Here is a 10,207-nt window from a genome sequence, read left to right as displayed (position 1 = left end):
CTGAAGTCACTGAATTCACTGCTGTAGCTGCGAGCCGTCGTAGTTCATCCAACGTTGCTGGCGGAGGAGATACGTAGAATGTTTAACAAACTGCCCCAATTAAAAATCACCTACCACGAGATCAGGTAGCACTGAAGGTAATAATGCAATGTGAGATCTGTACGCCCGTTAAGGCCGATCCATCGTCGAGGTAGCTTATTATTAAGAAATATCCTTACATGCAAGTGCCAGTGTAGTGGTGTTCGGTCCAACTGTAAAATTAAATTTTCAACATTTTATCACTATTGTGGAGAACGTCATACCCCCACCTCATGCAGGTACGTGAGCCCTGTAACCTTCTTTTCCACAAAACAGAGCGGACAGGAAATTGTAGTCGGGAAACGTCACAAAACGCATGAAGTTTAGGATACTCTTCCTCGAGTATAGTACGTTGCTGCTGTAGGCCCTCCTTTTTACGCTATGGTATCTCACATTTCCACATAAATGTTGTGCGCAAGACAACATTTTCTCCCAGTGCCACAGACGATTTCGAAATTTTGCTCAATGATGCCCACAACTTTCCTGTTAATTGTGTTTAAACATGGTGCCCAGTATAATCACCCTTGAGTTTGGTTGCTTCCACCAGGAATGTGTCGACACATGCAAAGAAAGTCAGAACTCAGAAGTTAATGTGAGCTGTAAGGTAGGGTACGGGTGTCATATTGGCACCAGATTTCACCTCAATTATGTCTAACGCCACCGTGGAGGCTACACATTATTGGTAGGTCGGCACACCTATCCTTACCCACGTCTCACCCCTTTACTCGACACCTCGCAAGAAGACCTTGCGAACTTCCGCTCACCTATTTGATTCATATTGACGAGGTGTGTAGGGCACGAGTAGGATTTCAACATACGTAAACAGGAAGAAGCAACCCTCAAACGTTTTCGAGAAAATCGCGTTTGAAGATTGACCTAATATACAGGGTGATTATAATTAAAGTTAAAATTTCAAAACGCTGTATAAATAACACCATTGGTCATAATAAAGTCAAATTGCAATTGAATATAATGGAAGAAGGGGGTAAATGTATGGAAGAAAAAAATACTGTGAAAATTGATCAATAGATGGCGTTGTATGTGTCAGTATACGTAAATGAAAACACCTGTTTTCGCACGGACCATTGAAGTTGGTATAAACACGCCGGGTACACGGCGATTCCTCCTTTCGCGTCTGCGACGTTCGCTATGATAGTCTTAATGCAGGATCGCGCTCTGCTAGTAAGGCTGCACACGACGCTCTGCAGAAGTTCCGGACACTGAAGGCGTTGGTCCGATGACTGCCGTGGGTCTGGAGAAAATGATTCGGAAATTCGAAAAGACGTGTTCCTTTGGTGTGCAACCTGGTAGAGATAGGAAACGAACTGATTTGAGGTTAGTGGAAGCAGTGGCCACAGCAATGCAGAATGAAACGAGTGGTCGTGTGCAAACGCGTAGTGCACGAAGAATTGCCCGAAGCCACCTAGTGGTGCGTGGCGGAGAGTACTTTCGGTATCACTATCTGATCCCTCCTACCCTGTACCACGCGTGAATACTGTGTGGCAAGAATGATTGGCTCTAATATCTCGAATTTTCTCCTCGTGGTCAACACGCGAGACGTATGTGGAGGGAAGTAATATGTTGTCTGACTACTAATTAAAAGTGCTGTCCCGAAATTTCAATAGTAAATTTCTCCGTGATGCATAAACCTCTCTCGTAACGTCTGCCAGTGCAGTTTGTTTGTCACCTCCGTAACGCTCTCTCGCCAGCTAAACGATCCAGTGACTAAACGCGCCGCTCTTCGTTGGATCTTATCTATCTCCTCTATCAATCCTATCTGATACGCATCCCAGATAGATGAACAACACTCAAGAATCGGGCGATCAAGCGCCTTATAAGCCACTTCTTTCGTGGATGAGTTACATTTCCTTAAGATTCTTCCGATGAGTCTTAGTCTGTTGTCTGCTTTCCCTATTATATGTTTTCTATTGTCATTCCACTTAATGTCACTCTGGATAGTTACGCCTAGATATTTTACGGCAGGCGCTGTCTCCAGCTGTTTGTCATCAATAGTGTAACTGTAGATTAGTGGATTTCTTTTCCTATGTATGCTCAATATGTTACATCTATTTACGTCCAGGGTCAACAGCCAGAGTCTGCACCATTCATCAATTCACTGCAGGTCGTTCTACAAATTCTTACTATCTTCTGGCGTTGCTACTTTGGTATAAACAACTGCATCATGTGCGAATAGCCTTAAGGAGCATCCGACGCGTTGTTCTACGTCACTTATAAACATTGTGAACTGCAACGGTCCTATCACACTTCCCTATGGTACTCCGGATATTACCTTTACATCTGTCGATTTAGTTCCGTTAAGAGCGACGTGTTGAGTTCTATCTGCAAGAAAGTCTTGAATCCAAAGGCAGGGTTGCTCCGATACTCCGTAAGCTTGCATTTTTTTTCATTAAACGGCAATTCGAGACGGTGTCAAATGCCTTACTAAAATCAAGGAACACGGCATCAACCCGAGCGCCGTTCTCCACTGCGCTGTGGATCTCATGGAGGGAGAGAGCGAGCTGAGTTTCGCAGGATCTCTGTTTGCGGAATCCACATTGATTTTTATAGAGGAGATGTTCATTTTCCAAGAACGTCATAATTATTTAGCATAAAACATGTTCCACAATTCTATTACAGATTGACGTCAACGATATAGGTCTATAACTGAGTGTCTCTGTCTTACGACCTTTCTTAAAAACGGGAATGACCTGCGCTTTTTTTCAATCGTTAGGTACCTTTCGTTGCTCAAGCGATCTACGATAAATTACTGCTAGAAGGGGAGCAAGTTCTTTCACATAATATTTATAGAATCTTGTAGGTATCAAATCTGGTACTGAAGCCTTTCAACTACCAAGCGATTGTAGCTGCATTTCAGTTCCGCGAATGGCCATCTCAATATCTGCCATTTCGACATTCGCACGATGATTGAAAGGAGGAGCAGTGTTACGATCTTCCGCGGTGAAGCAACTTCAGAAGACCGAATTCAGTATTTCGGCCTTCTCTCTGTTATCTTCCGTTTCGGTGCCAGCGTGGTCGCTGAGAGAATGAAGAGATGATTTTGACCCACTTACTCATTTTAATAAGACCAGAATCTCATAGGGTTTTTGCTCAGGTCGTTTGACAACGTCTTACTTTCAAAATCATTGAACGCTTCTCTCATTGCTCTCCTTATGCTCATTTTCGCTTCGTTCAGCTAGATTTTTACTTCTCTGGAATCTGAGATGAAGTACTCTTTGCCGACCTGTGTGGCCGAGCGGTTCTAGGCGTTTCAGACTGGAACCACGCGACCGATACTGTCACAGGTTCGAATCCTGCCTCGGTCATGGATGTGTGCGATGTCCTTAGGTTATTTAGGTATAAGTAATTCAAAGTTCTATGGGACAGATGACCTCAGATGTTAAGTCCCATAGTGCTCAGAGCCATTTGAAGTATTCTTTGATTACGCAGCACTTTACAAACACAGCTATTAAACCATCGTGGATCTTTCCCATCTTTTGAAACCTTGCTCGAAACATACTTGTCTAGGACATACTGAACGATACCTTTGAAGTTTTTTCTATTTGTTCCCCACATCTTCGTCCTCATCACCGAATATTTGATGCTTACTGCCGAGATATTCTGAAATTTGTATCCTATCACTTTATCCGAGCAAATATATCTTCCTACCGTTCTTAACATTCCTTGTAGGACCCGTCGTTATAGATGCTGTAACAGCCGTATGGTTTCTGATACCGTCCTCTACGTTAACTTATTCGATAAGTTTAGGCCTGTTTGTTGCCAGAAGGTCTAAAACGTTATACTCACAAGTTGGTTCTCTATCTGCTCAAGTTAATTTTCGGACAAGACATCCAGAACAATGCCACACGATTCCTTGTCTCTGGCGCCAATTTTGACGGCATAACACTCCCAATCTATACTGGCACGTTGAAGTCCCCCCTTATTATAACGACATGATCAGGAAAATTACTAATGATATTCTGTAATTTCTGTCTGAAGCGCTCTATAACTACAGATCCTGACCCAGATTAATTCACATTCGGAATCCGTGATAACCTCGCCTGATTTTATCGAATTTTTTACTACAATAAACACACCGCCACCATTGGCGACTAACCTTTCCTTTGGATTTCGTCGTCACTGACGTCTGGCTTCAACCAGCTTTCTGTTCCCAATACTATTTGTGCATTATAACCTTCGGTAAGCGATACTAATTCTGCGACCTTTCCTTGGATGCTCCTGCAGTTTACTAAAATCATAATAATCTTTACTATCTCTGATCCGTGAGAACCAAGATTCTCTGAGGTCGCTGTGGCTGATTTAACAGGCAAATCACGTTTGCTCCCAATGGAGGGGTCCTCTAATGTAAAAAAGCACCATGTGCACGCCACACGTACTCTGCTACACTGGTAGCCCCTACCTGCGTGTAGTGCACGCCTGGCCTATTAAATCACTCCGTCATCAGGCCACATGTGGTCCACCGGGACCATCCGACCGCCGTGTCATCCTCACTGAGGACGTGGATAGGAGGGGCGTGTGGTCAGCACAGCGCTCTCCCGGTCGTTATGATGGTTTTATTTGACCGGAGCCGTTACTATTCGGTCGAGTAACTCCTCAGTTCGCATCACGAGGGTGAGTGCATCCCCAAGAAAGGCAACAGCGCATGGCGGCCCGGATGGTCACCCATCCGAGTGCCGGCCACGCCCGACAGCGCTTAACTTCGGTGATGTGACGGGAACCGGTGTATCCACTGCGGCAAGGCCGTAGCCTGACCTATTAAGGGGAACCCTAAAATTCTGCACCCATTAGCGGAGGTTGAGAAATTCGCATCTGATACCATCGCAGAGCCGTCTGAGCCTCTGGTTTAGACCTTCTACTCTGCTCCAAACCAGAGGACAGCGACCAACCCTAGGCACGCTGCTACAAATAGACAGTCTGCACCCCGTGTGCGTTGCTAGTTGCCTTCAGCAAATCTTCCAGCAGCCGAAAGCAGCGGAGGATGGCCTCAGAACCCAAGCTGCGGGCACCATTCGTGCCGACATGTGCCACTACATGCAGCCTGTTGCAAACAGTGCACTCGATAGCCGCCGCCAGGGCCTCCTCCACATCACTAATGAGACCTCCCGTCAGACATGCCGAATCCACACTGGAATTCTATCCCGCTTTGCCTGCTATCTCCCATCACCAGCTTAACATTGGAGCTCCCAATGACTAGTATACATACCCACCTTCTGTACTTGTCCAGACTTGGCAGGAAAATCGACCGCTGGCCCAATAGGAGAGGAATCCCGTGTTGGCACGTAGTTATCATCAACACTTGGAAGCATATTGTACCTTTTGCTAAGACGTAGGGAGCCAGCCGCACGGCCTCGACCCTATTTCGCCTCCCGTCCAGTGACAAGCGAACCCACCACTGTCTGCCACCCACTCTGGAGTGAGGACGGACCGGTCAGACGTTGCGTATCGGAAGCCGCAGCGACGTCCGTGTCACCAGGGGATTCCAGTGGCACCAAAGGTGTCGCAGGACTCGTCACTGACGTCCCGACGTCACCGCAACTTCGAGCATTAGCTAGAAGCTTGTCGCCGGTAGCCAACGCAACTGCTAGCTGTTTACGGACAGCGGTCAACTCTCCTTGTATCTGTTCACAACAAGTACAGCCCGTAGAAATATCCTACTGTGTATAAAATAGATATAAGGTCTGAAATGCCGCTACTGATTTTGAAAATATACGAAAGGAGAATAAAGGAGCACAAAAAGTTGGTGCGTAGATTTCTCACTGTACTCTGAGACCGCAAACTATTAAACAGAAATAAATTTCTCTAGACGGAAAATGTACACTTGGAAGCTGCCCTACACAAGGGTATTCACAAGACTTATGCAACAACAAAAAACTGCGATTTATTTTCTAACCAATAATCTACACAGTAAAGTATAGACGTACAGTTCACTTCTATACAGAAGCACGTGAAGAAAAAACAAAGAATAAATTAGTTTACAATTTATCACACAAGTACTGCTGCTGCTATGCTGCGCTTCCTCTCGGCTCGGCGGCAGCCGCTGCATTGGACATACCCGTGATAACAGTGCGTAAAATCCTATGAAACATCCTTCTTTGCTATCCATTCAAAATAACCCATTTGCACCAGTTGCTTCCTGTTGACACGCCAGCAAGAGAGATACTGTATTTGCTCTAGAAACTCTTGCTCGCAATGAAGTTGACAATGATTGGCCATGGAAGAAATTGTGGACAGGCGAAGCTCACTTCCATCTGACAGGATACGTCAATACTTCGAATTGTCGAATATGGGCAACGGAAAATCCACACGCAAATCAACCAGTACCACTTAATCCTGAAAAGGCCACTATGTGGTGCGGGTTTTTGGAATCATTTATCATAGTGCCATATTTTTCTAAGAGAGAGGTGCTTCTGGTCCTGTTACCTGTACCGTCACTGGTACGCCCTATGAGTGTCTTTTGCGCAACCACGTCATTCCAGGTCTCCAACAGCGTGGACGTGTGGGTGAGACTATTTTTTTGCAAGGTGGCGCACCCCGGCACGTTGCAAATCCTGTTAAGCAGCTGCATAAGCGCCATTTCGGAAATGCTAGAATTATCAGCCGCCATTTCCCTGCAGCCTGGCCATCCCGATCACCTGATCTTAATCTTTGTGACGTCTGGCTGTGGAGCTATCTGAAAGATGTTGTGTTCAGTGTTCCGATTGCAAACTTAGCTGCACTGAAGGCACGCATTGCACAACACATTCTGAACGTGACTCCTGGAACACTTCGATCAGTTGTGGAACATGCTGTTTCTCGATTTCAACTTGTTGCATAAAACGGTGGATAGCATATTGAACGTGTTTTGCGCCTGTCACATGGAAATTAATAATCCGATCTGATTTTGATTCATGTTTTTTATGCGGTTTTTGGCCTCAGGACAATTAAAAACCGGTTTTTTCCCATCCTGTGGGATATGACCTTGACGTGGTGAATGGGCTTACGTAACTAACAGTATCACACCTGTAAACTCGCACACACTGAGTAGTACAGTATGTGTAACACCAAACGTACACCTCAGGCACTGTTGCCTGATTCCTTTGTCATTTGTAGTCGACCACTATTAAATTATGATGCTTACAGCGCTGCATTTTGCCACTATTTAATTTTTCTTCTGCCATTCGTTTTCCACCTACTCCGATAATATTCCATTGCAATTTGACGTCATTATCATCAGTGGTATTATTTCTACAGCGGTTTGGGAGTTTAACTTTAATTTTAATCACCCTGCACTTTGTATGATCTCTGACATTCCAGGAATCTGCAGCTGAGCGAGTAAGGACTAAGTCTCACAATCCTGAGGTCTCTGCGTTGATTCTCACTTTCGGTACCTAGCTTTTTTTGTTTAATACGACGTAATGCAAACAAAAGATTTATACTGATTGTGCTAATTATCAATATTTAATCATTCTCCTAATCTTTATCTTGAAAAAAGGAGAAATTTATTTTTCTTCAAGATACTGAAATTAATCGATACATGAGAACTTTCAAATCAATACAATAATTTTATTTACATTGTTGCGACTTCATTGGTGACAAGTATAACATATAACCTTCAAGCACTGTACAGATCAGTGCGATATTGATCTCAGAAACAAGGAAAACAGTAATTATTGCTATATAGTGCACATATAAGGAACGTGCCATGTTCATGTTTTTCTCAGTTTGTCTGTTACGAAACAAGCTTGGTTTACATTCATAAGTGACCGATGACCTCAGCAGTTTGGTCCCTTGGGAACTTACTACAAAATTTCATTCATAAACGGTTCTCGGTAGTCACACAATTTTGCGGAATGCCATGCATATTGAAGCATATCACCGAATACTGGTGCAGATAGCTCACAAGAAAGCTGTGCCGGCAGCGGGATGCGACCCATTAAGCCCGAGTTTGTGAAACTAAGCTATTACTCGCTTGGCTGCGATCTCCTTGGATAGTAGCTACCCTACAAAGTATATAAGCGCGCCTAAAATTTTCAAACTCGATTTCCACGAAAACGGTGGTGAGTTGCGTCTACCTGTTTACATGTGTTGTAGTCATAGTGGTGCCCTACACACCCTGTCAGTATGAATCAAATCGGCGGAGGTCAGGTTTGCGACGCCCACCGCTGAAATCACGCAGTTTTGTTACGGGTAGCCGAGGAAAACATTTCGTACTCACTGCTACTCAGAATATACACGAATAGGCCTTCAGAGGTGCCATAAAGAGCGCGAATGGGACCACCCCTTCATTTGAGGCGTTCATTTTATATATTAGCCGGTCGTAAAGATCTGTTTAAGTACAATGTGCAACTGGACATTTTCGACCATCTTTAGCACCGCTGACACCCCCATGACCATTTAACCCTTGGCTAAGAAAACCAATGGAGGATTCCTGTACCGAACGTAATGTCATCCTTTTTATTGAGGTTTACAGTTGAGTGTGTGTGTGGGGAGAGGGCAGCTATCAGGGACCTCTGATAATCATTCGACGAATTTTGAACGTGATTCGAAGCAGAAAATAATGTCTATGTTTTTAAAAACATCATGTTTCTCGTCCTGCTTTGGGATGTGCACAGGGAGGTTGGGAGGCGGGACGGATGGGAGTGGTTGACATTGACACACGTGTGAATAAAAGGTTCGGTCCCTCTGAGACCCTCTAGTCCGGCAACGCCTATAATGCAACCTTCGCTTCTTAGTTCCGTTCTTTACAAATGTCACTGTACGGAGACGCCCTTCCTCCGATCCCTACCTGCCAGCGGGATACGCAGCCCTTCCGACATCCCCCAGATTTCGCATACGGCTAGCAGATGTTAGTGTCAAGCTGCACCGAATGTGTTGGCGAACAGATGAGTCTTGGAGGGACCTTCCCTCGTTTTATTCAAGAGCGTGCAAATGTCGCGGCTCCCATACACACGCCACAGGAGGCCTCTAAAAGGGAGAAATGAAAGGGCATAAACGTCCTTTTGTACTTCAGAAAACATTCAAATTTCACCAATCTATGAAAATCAGAACGAAACAGATCTCACACAGACAAGACTCTTTTAATCAATACTAAATCATAGGGTTTGTAATGAAGCCAGTACGTTAACCTCACAAATGTGGAAGTGAAAGATCAGAACTCTACTTTTCGACGTACGGAAGCTATATCTGCACCCTAGTAAAGGTACATCTATAGAGTTGAAAGTAAAAACAAAATATTACGCCAAGCAGCTCGAGTATGGAGCCGTCTCATCGTAATCCTCGTAGACTGTAGCATGAAAGTGGCCGTTGGAGCGCAAACTAAATACACATCGTATTGAAGGCAGCTCAAACAGCTACCGAGAATCAGGGAAAACCAGTGGTCCGCAGCCAGGCGGAAACTGAGCCAGACTTAATAAATCCTTATTTCTCGTTGAATAGGGCACACCAACATACGATTCTGCCTGTGAAGGTCTCCTATTGGCTAGCTCCAAAGTATTGCTAAGAGACATACCTTCACATTATGAGCCAAAGACTATGTTACTCTTACGAATCAATAACATGGGTAAAAAGTACGTTTGCGAGTCTTAAGCGACTGACTACTCATGTAAAATGAATAATTTGAATGGTGACTGTTTAATATAGTCTTCCTAACGTTGCACCGTCTCTAGTCTCTCTGCGAGGATTGATTCTGTTCAGAAAGCCTGAAGAAAGCTGACCAACAATTGTTGTTATTTGACTTTAATATCCTTGATGCTACCACTGGGGCTGAATTAATGTCCGACCTGGTCCCACACATGTTGTAACAGGGACAGACCTACGGACCTTGCTGGCCAAGGGAGTACCTCAATATGACGCAGACAGTTCATAGAGATAGGTGCCAAAAAATTAGTTCAAATGGCTCTGAGCACTATGGGACTTAACATCTCTGGTCATCAGTCCCCTAGAACTTAGAACTACTTAAACCTAACTAACCTAAAGACATCACACACAACCATGCCCGAGGCAGGATTCGAACCTGCGACCATAGCGGTCACGCGGTTCCAGACTGAAGCGCCTAGAACCGCACGGCCACACCGGGCGGCGATATGTGTCATCCGTGGATGAATACTGCCCACTTAAAAAAGTGGCGCCGCGA

General features: G+C 44.8%; 1 pseudogene; it reads right to left on the bottom strand.

Annotated features, from left to right (window-relative positions):
• Nucleotides 1-4,726: 4,726 nt before the first annotated feature.
• On the bottom strand, nt 4,727-4,844 carry LOC124557593 (annotated as a pseudogene).
• Nucleotides 4,845-10,207: the final 5,363 nt, after the last annotated feature.

This window comes from Schistocerca americana, chromosome X (assembly GCF_021461395.2).
Source record: "Schistocerca americana isolate TAMUIC-IGC-003095 chromosome X, iqSchAmer2.1, whole genome shotgun sequence".
Taxonomy (NCBI): domain Eukaryota; kingdom Metazoa; phylum Arthropoda; class Insecta; order Orthoptera; family Acrididae; genus Schistocerca; species Schistocerca americana.
Note: the sequence above shows the minus strand (reverse complement) of the source record. Positions and strands in the feature narration are given on the sequence as shown.